Source organism: Neophocaena asiaeorientalis, unplaced genomic scaffold (genome assembly GCF_003031525.2).
Source record: "Neophocaena asiaeorientalis asiaeorientalis breed wild unplaced genomic scaffold, Neophocaena_asiaeorientalis_V1.1 scaffold443, whole genome shotgun sequence".
Lineage (NCBI taxonomy): Eukaryota > Metazoa > Chordata > Mammalia > Artiodactyla > Phocoenidae > Neophocaena > Neophocaena asiaeorientalis.
In genome coordinates this window covers 2,002,263-2,007,904 of record NW_020171808.1, presented here as the reverse complement: position 1 = coordinate 2,007,904, position 5,642 = coordinate 2,002,263, and the positions used below count along the sequence as shown (strand labels likewise).

General features: G+C 52.3%; 1 protein-coding gene across 4 annotated transcripts in view; it reads left to right on the top strand.

Annotated features, from left to right (window-relative positions):
- LOC112406291 (uncharacterized) overlaps nucleotides 1–5,642 on the top strand; it is a 151,399-nt gene that overhangs the window by 121,916 nt on the left and 23,841 nt on the right. The gene's annotated exons all lie outside the window — the stretch shown is intronic.

Below are 5,642 nucleotides of genomic sequence, written 5' to 3'. Positions count from 1 at the left end.
GAGGGGGGGATGGGCAGGTAGCGGGAAGGTCTCTGCTGGGGCACGGAGGCCACAGACCCAGGAGGGCTGTTCACAGTGAATCGACGACCTTCCTAAACTCTCCTAAGCTCGGGGGGCCTGGGGACACGTCCCTCCCTGCCCCTCGGAGTCAGGCTGCTTTGGGAAGTGAAACATTTATTTTATTCTCTCTTGAAAACAAACTTTACATCATTGATCTGCTGCTGAAAAATGTTTGTGCTGAACTCCTGCTTCTAAGCCAGGGCCTATGACTCAGATGGTGTGCATTTCAAAATTCTCTCAACATAATTTCACATAAAAAAGAAACATCTTACACTGGGCCAACTCTGTTAAAAACCAACTGCCTTGTATCACTAATACATAGCTGGATTGATTCATGGTGTACATCTTCAAAGACCTGGGTAATCATCTTTGTTTGCAAATTCCTTATTAACGTGGAGATAAATGTTATCATAAATTGAACTTTCATACGATGGGCTAAATTTTTGGGTCTTTAGAGTTCATTTCCAGAATGTTCGATAGCACGACTGTAAGGGCTGCATGGCACTTTCCCAATTGGACACAGTTGGAGATTTTTTTTTTTTTTTGTCTCCTTTTTCTTTAAGCGAGATGATAAACACTTAATAAGAAGATGGAACTTATGGAAATTAGCCAGAAGAGAATAGCATTCTACCGATGGAATTCTACTTCAGATGCTGGGCTGGAGAGAAATCCTCCTCTCAAGCTCCTTCGCCTTTAGATGATGGCTTTAAAAACTGTGAAAACAGAGAAGGCCAAGTGTGTGGTCTTGGGCAATTTCGTAATAGTCTGTGCAGGAGACAGAGGGGGTGCTTTGCTGGAAAAAATGATTAGCTTTTTCTTTACGATGACAGAAAACAGTTGCAATTCAAAGATGCCAAAGGTTCTGCAGCCCTCCCTTTTGGCAAATTGTTAGGTAATCACGGCTCCCAGGTGGTGCTTTCAATAAAGGCCTTGGAAAGTCACGCCCCAGAGATGTCCTCAGGGCAGAGCCATTGTCAAGGGGAGAAACTCGGAGAATTAGTCAGAGCAGGGCTGGAGGAAAAGATGCTGGATTTTCCTTCAGGGGAATCTGCTCCTGAGTTCCTGGAGCGCCTTCAGGTGCCTCTGACTGACTAATGAGCGTGAAGTCTGCTCGCGAGTTTCTCAGGCCCAACCGGAGGAGCCCTTCTCAGGTTCCAGTGTTATTATTGTTGTCGTCTGATTTAAATTATCCCAGGAAGCGTCAGGCCCACGCTGAGGTATCAGTCCGTATGCAATCTCTTATAACAAAATAGGTTTTAATCAACTAGTTACCTTGCTGGTAATACACCACACGACGGTTTTGACCTTTTCAAACAAGTTTTCCCGAGACTGGTTTTTCTTTTGTCACTTCGGCAGCGATCTGATCGGCCTGGCCCGAGACCCGCACCCCGAGCCTGGGCTCTTTGCCGGCGCCAGGCCCTCCGTGTGTAACGGGGACTAGGGGTGAGGCGGACAGTCGTCTGTGTCTGTTGAGTCAGTTCAGAGCTCCTGTGTGAGCACAGCGCCAGGCCTGGGAGCCTCACGCTGTAGAAGACCATTCTCATCCCTGACACCCTCGGCGCGGTGACGCTCGGACGCTGGAAGGCAACGGTATCACTTTGTGGGGCCGACGGGGACTAGACTCGTGCCCAGGTGCTCTGGGGGGCTGCGCATTTTGATCCCGCGAGGCCATCCCAGGTCAGCTGGCCTGTGATGTGCGGCCCGAGGGAGCTGAGTGGGACGCAGGTGTCCTGACGGCCCTGCTCTGCATCCCCGCGACACGGGCCCCGCCGGCTTGCTCCGCTCAGCCTGTAACAGACCTTTCCTGCTGCAGAACTCATAACCGTTCGGCCCTGTCGGCCCCTAGAAGTAGCGGACTTTCCAAACTGGGCATACTCAATCCAGACCCTTCTAAGACTCCCCAGGGTTGAGAGAGCTCCTGAAGGTGAACTGTGCTGAAACTGGCGTTTGGACGCCTGTTACTTGAGCCGCGCACCTTCTGCGCTTTCTCGATTCTGGTTTGTTGGGCAGATTCCTCAACAGCCCTAGAAAAATGCGTAGCAAGTGGACCCACCTGCCCTGAGCCTCTCCAGGACCCTCCTCCTGAGAGGTCCCTTAACTGTCACCCAGGGTGACTGGGGACCTCATGTCTGAGGACCATCGAGGTGCTGGAGATACGTCAGAAGAAATGATTGTGGTGGGAATAGTACCTAGGCCATGGGATGGAGTGGGGTTGTTACCTGCCTCTTTACTGGGACAGGTGAGTGAGGGATGGAGGTGAGCATCTTGGTGGTGGAGGCGGGGATGGCACAGGTGTGCGGCATCAGACTTACGCTGAGGGCAGGAAGGTGCCGCAGGGCAGGATGCCCTGGAAGAAAGGCCTCCTGCTGGTGGGAGGTTCTTCTGTTTACTGGAGGTTCTTCTGTTTACTGGATTCCTCTGCTTCAAGACAGAGAGCCACCTTCTTCCTCAGCATGGCCTCCCTGATCCCAGTGAAGCCGGCCAGGACCCCGTGGGGCTCCTGGGCACGGAAGTCTTTCTGTGTCCCCCGTTCCTTGTTTGTAGGGAATAGACTCCAGCCTCCATGATCTTCCCTGAGTTCCAAAGGGCAGGTTCAAACAGTTGCTGATCAGGGAACGGAGGGGATGCAGAGACCAGGGAGAAGCAGTCCAGAAATAGCGCAGCCTTGGGGCGGGGTCCTGGTTCCACCTCAAGGGTTACACACAACAATATCTTTGAGCTCTTTACAGAACTAACCCCCCCCCAAAAATGGAAGATGTTAGCAGTCTTCATTCCAGAGAAGGTCACAGTTTGATAACCTTGAGAAGTTCATCAAGAGAACATTTGAGGCCCTGCACACACCCTGACCCTTATCAGCAACCTCCCCCGTGAACCATTGCTATAAAACTCCTCACCAGGTCCCCCCGGGTTGGGACACAGAGTTTTTCAGGGCACGAGCCCGCTGTGTCCCCCTTTGCCTGGCAAAGCAATAGAGCTATTCTTTTCTGCTTCATCCAAAACTCTGTCTCTGGGATTTGATTCGGCACCGGTGCACAGAGGCCGAGTTTTCGGCATCTCCAGCAAGGCTGTGATGGTTTTTGGTCTCTGACGCTTTGAGTTTTCTTGCCAGCTCTGCCCGTCTCTGGCCGGTGTTAGAGTGATGGACATGTTCCTTAAAACACGTGCCCAGGTTGTCAGGCTCCTCGATGCAGGACTTGTAAGACGTGATCCGTAAGTGCTGGCTGGGTTGAGCCCTCGCCCGTCGTCGCTGGGTGCCAGACAGGGATTCAAGGACGGGGACAAATCACACCAGCTCCCTCATCCACAAGCTTTTCATCGAATAAGAATGCATTGAAGATAAACATCAAAGGAAACTTTAAAAGTGAAAAGTAGTCACAAAAGGCTAAAGCATGCGCTGAAGTGTGTGTTTGGAATCAGAAGGGGCGCACCATTCGGCGTGCTCTGTGGGAGAGGCTTGGTTTATAGCTTGACTGCTGTGCTCCAGCACACACATGGGAACTTTCTTGTTTTTAAATCACCAGTTTTAAAATAACTCTCTTAAAGATGAGTTTCACCCTGGTGGCCTCACTGCATCTCTATCCACACCCCAGGGCTCTGAAGACCACTCCTGTGAAGCCGCAGACCCCCAAACACACGACACAGCAAGGGGCACTCCTGAGGTTGGGGAGGAGACCAGTGGGGCTGGGACAGTTGTGGGGAATAAAGCCCAGGGCCCGAGGCTTCGGAAGTTCGTAGACCGTGCCGCATTCCTATTATCCTGGCTGCGGTTTGATATCTCGCAGCTTAATAACATCATTTTAAACGTCTCATTATGGAGAATTTCCAAGCATTACCCAACTAGAGAAAGTAGCCTATGGACCCCTGTGTACCCATCACCTAGCTGTTTTGGTCAAGAATGAACTAGTGGCCGATCTCGTTTTACATACTCCCCAGATAGATACTTCTAACACTGATGTTTTCAAAAGCTGATGCTGTTCAGCAATGATTTGGTGGAGTGAATCCGTCGCAGGGAGAATCCACAAAGCAGTCTCTGCCTTTACGCAAGGTTGTTGCAGATGGGGAGAGAGAAGCGTGTATCGGAGAAACACAGGACAAATATGGGTAAATCGGGATCTTAATTAACTGTCTGTAAGAAGAGCTTCCAAACAATGTCAATGGGTTGAATAAGAACCGGAAAAAGAAGACGGAGGAATACAGCTGACTCTGGAAAAATGAAACATTAGCTGAAAAAGAAAGGAGAAAACGTACAGGTTAGCACAGACTAAAAAAGGGCAGAGTGACAAAGCCGTAAGTGGTCACAAATGCACGTGTTTGTGTGTAAACCACAACAGCTGGCTGGACGATGGCGGGTCAAAACAAATTCTCTGGGGAAAATGAATGTAAGTCTCTTGGGCCAACATCTGTAAACACTGAACGTTTTTGTTTCTTGGAGGCGGGTGACCACCTCCTGCCATCAGCTCCAGGGCGAGATGTTTCCCTAAACCTGTGGGTCTCCTTTCGTGCAAGAGCCCATCAGGGATTCAGTTTGAATATTCTATTTCTGACTCCTTTGTTGTGGAATTATTTTTCAGGTTAGTTTGAGTAATGTTAATATTTTCAGAAAATCACATATGTATGATGCATATATATAAGCTCTCGGGCACTCTTACTCAATAATCAGGATGTGTCTCTTTTTTCCCAAGAGAGCGCATCCATAGTTAAATGGACGCTAACACCTCGCCGATGCCTGTCTGTTCCGTGCGGGACGCTGGTGGGGACGAGGCTGTCTGTCATCGGCGGGGTGGAGCGGGGATGGGCGGTGTCTGGACAGGCAGCGTGGGCTGAGTCCTCGGCCCGCGGAGGAGGGGGCGGCCACCTGACTGCCATCGGGGGTGCTCAGGGCATCGAAGGCTTGAGCACTGAGGGGCTGTCAGGGACGCAGTGGACGGTAGGAGCCACCTTTGGGGGCTCTCCTGAGCCCGGAGTCCAGCTGTCGCTCGCTGGTCACGTGGATCCTGGGCATGTTGACTTCCCTCTGCTTTAGTCTCCTTGTCGGGGTGCTCACAGCGGCACTGACCTCCCCGGGTGCTTGTAAGTTAAAGCATCCTTGCTCTGCTTCGGCTCAGAGGGACCCATGGCCGTGCTGGCCGGGAGGAGGACTCGGGCCAGAGTGACCTTGACAGGGGTTGGGGGTACCGGGCGCCAAGGGGCCGTGGAGCCCAGGACACCGCTCACGGGTGATGGCTGAGCTGCGTCCATAAGGGAGCATGGGAAAGACAACTCAGGGGCGGGAGGACGTGGGTTAGAGTGAACCTGGCAGGAAGTGGGGTTACTGGGTGCGCAGAGGGTGAATGTGGTCCAGCAACCCAGGGGCCAGCGGGGAGCCACAGGGGCCTTGGTTTGCTGCCTCTGAGCCGGGGACCTCGCGTCTGTCCTGCCAGAGGCCACTTGGGCCGGGGCAGGTGCCAAACCCACACCGTGCAAGGGGTCAGGAGCCGGGCGCACTTGACCCTGGCTTTCTGCATTCCAAGCCCCACCTTCTTCCTCAGCCCCCGCCCTGCCTTGTTTAGGACAAGGAACAATAGTCATAAGGACACCCACCC